We start from the raw sequence: 2,230 nt of genomic DNA, 5'->3' as shown, positions 1-2,230 counted from the left end.
ACCTTCCTCAAGCCCCCCCCCTCTCTCACCTTCCTCAAGCCCCCCCTCTCTCACCTTCCTCAAGTCCCCCTCTCTCTCTCACTATCCTCAAGCCCCCCCCTCTCTCACTATCCTCACCACCATCTCATTCGTCCCCATTTTCCGCACAGTTCCTTTCCCCCCCGGTGTCACTCACATTACCCCTCGGTCCTTCTCCCGGGCCCCTCGGTCCCCTAGTTGCTCCCTCCCGGACCCTCTCCCCCCGGTGTCACTCACATTGATCTGCGGATCAGTGGCCTTTAGCAGCCGCTCCCTGATCTGCTGCGGGGTTGCCGGAGCCGCTGTCATTGCCTCTGCCCGGGGAGCGTCGGCTGCAAGTCACTGCGCGTCCCGGGGCTGCGGAGGGCGGCGCGGCATGTTCCCGGGGAGGCTCCAGGACGGGTACACAGGGGCGGCGGGACCTGGACACAGGGAGGGAGGACTGGAGGCTCCGGGACGCGTCTCTCCCGCTGGAGGCTCGACAAGAGCGACCGGGGAGCCGAGAGGCACGACGGGAAATCCGTCGCCGATGCACGGCGTGTGATCACGACGCATAGTCACGTATGGGGGGGGGGAAGAGACGGGGGGTGAGGAAGATGAGGGGATAGAGGGGGGCTGAAGGATAGAGGGGATAGAGGAGGGCTGGGGGATAGAGGGGGGATGATCGATAGAGGGGGGATGATCGATAGAGGGGGGAGGGGGGCTGAGGGATAGAGGGGGGAGGGGGGCTGAGGGATAGAGGGGGGAGGGGGGAGGGGGGCTGAGGGATAGAGGGGGGAGGGGGGCTGAGGGATAGAGGGGGGAGGGGGGCTGAGGGATGGAGGGGGGCTGAGGGATGGAGGGGGGCTGAGGGATAGAGGGGGAGGGGGGCTGAGGGATAGAGGGGGAGGGGGGGCTGAGGGATGGAGGGGGGCTGAGGGATAGAGGGGGGAGGGGGGCTGAGGGATGGAGGGGGGCTGAGGGATGGAGGGGGGCTGAGGGATGGAGGGGGGCTGAGGGATAGAGGGGGGAGGGGGGCTGAGGGATAGAGGGGGGAGGGGGGCTGAGGGATAGAGGGGGGAGGGGGGCTGAGGGATAGAGGGGGGAGGGGGGCTGAGGGATAAGAGGGGGGAGGGGGGCTGAGGGATAGAGGCGGGAGGGGGGCTGAGGGATAGAGGCGGGAGGGGGGCTGAGGGATAGAGGCGGGAGGGGGGCTGAGGGATAGAGGGGGGAGGGGGGCTGAGGGATAGAGGGGGAGGGGGCTGAGGGATAGAGGGGGGGAGGGGGGCTGAGGGATAGAGGGGGGGAGGAGGGATAGAGGGGGGGAGGGGGGCTGAGGGGGGAGGGGGGCTGAGGGATAGAGGGGGGAGGGGGGCTGAGGGATAGAGGGGGGCTGAGGGGGGAGGGGGGCTGAGGGATAGAGGGGGGGGAGGGGGGCTGAGGGATAGCGGGGGGAGGGGGGCTGAGGGATAGCGGGGGGAGGGGGGCTGAGGGATAGCGGGGGGAGGGGGGGCTGAGGGATAGCGGGGGGAGGGGGGGCTGAGGGATAGAGGGGGGCTGAGGGATAGAGGGGGAGGGGGGCTGAGAGATAGAGGGGGAGGGGGGGCTGAGGGATAGAGGGGGGAGGGGGGGGTCGGAGGGATAGAGGGGGGAGGGGTCTGAGGGATAGAGGGGGGCTGAGGGATAGAGGGGGAGGGGGGCTGAGGGATAGAGGGGGGGGTTATAGGAGAGAGGGGGGTAGAGAAGGAGAGGGGGACAGAAGGATGATAGGAGGAGAGGGGGGGATAGGAGGAGAATAGAAGGAGAGGGGGGTTGAAGGAGAGGGGGGGATAGAAGGAGGAGAGGGGGATAGAAGGAGAGGGGGGATTGAAGGAGAGGGGGTGAAGGGATTGAAGGAGAGGCGGGGGGATTGAAGGAGAGGCAGGGGGGGTTGAAGGAGAGGGGGTGAAGGGATAGAAGGAGAGAGGCGGGGGATAGAAGGAGGAGAGGGGGGATAGGGGGATAGAAGGAGAGGGGGGATAGAAGGAGAGGGGGTGAAGGGATTGAAGGAGAGGGGGTGAAGGGATTGAAGGAGAGGCGGGGGGATTGAAGGAGAGGGGGAGGGATAGAAGGAGAGGGGGGAGGGATAGGAGAGGGGGAGGGATAGGAGAGGGGGAGGGATAGGAGAGGGAGAGGGATAGAAGGAGAGGGGGGAGGGATAGAAGGAGAGGGGGGAAGGGATAGGAGAGGGGGA

At 67.2% G+C, this 2,230-nt stretch overlaps 1 protein-coding gene across 4 annotated transcripts in view; it reads right to left on the bottom strand.

Annotated features, from left to right (window-relative positions):
* The window catches only part of SIN3B (SIN3 transcription regulator family member B), a 44,509-nt gene extending 43,953 nt beyond the window's left edge, over positions 1-556 (bottom strand). For 2 of the 4 annotated variants that reach the window (XM_075611218.1, XM_075611219.1), the window contains exon 1: positions 256-556. The gene's annotated coding sequence lies outside the window, so the exon portion shown is untranslated. The remainder of the gene's footprint in view (positions 1-255) is intronic. The other 2 variants (XM_075611220.1, XM_075611221.1) reach the window with 1 other exon arrangement.
* Positions 557-2,230: the final 1,674 nt, after the last annotated feature.

This window comes from Ascaphus truei, chromosome 8 (genome assembly GCF_040206685.1).
Source record: "Ascaphus truei isolate aAscTru1 chromosome 8, aAscTru1.hap1, whole genome shotgun sequence".
Taxonomy (NCBI): Eukaryota; Metazoa; Chordata; class Amphibia; order Anura; family Ascaphidae; genus Ascaphus; species Ascaphus truei.
The sequence above is the reverse complement of the archived record's forward strand: the minus strand, read 5'-3'. Positions and strand labels throughout refer to the sequence as shown.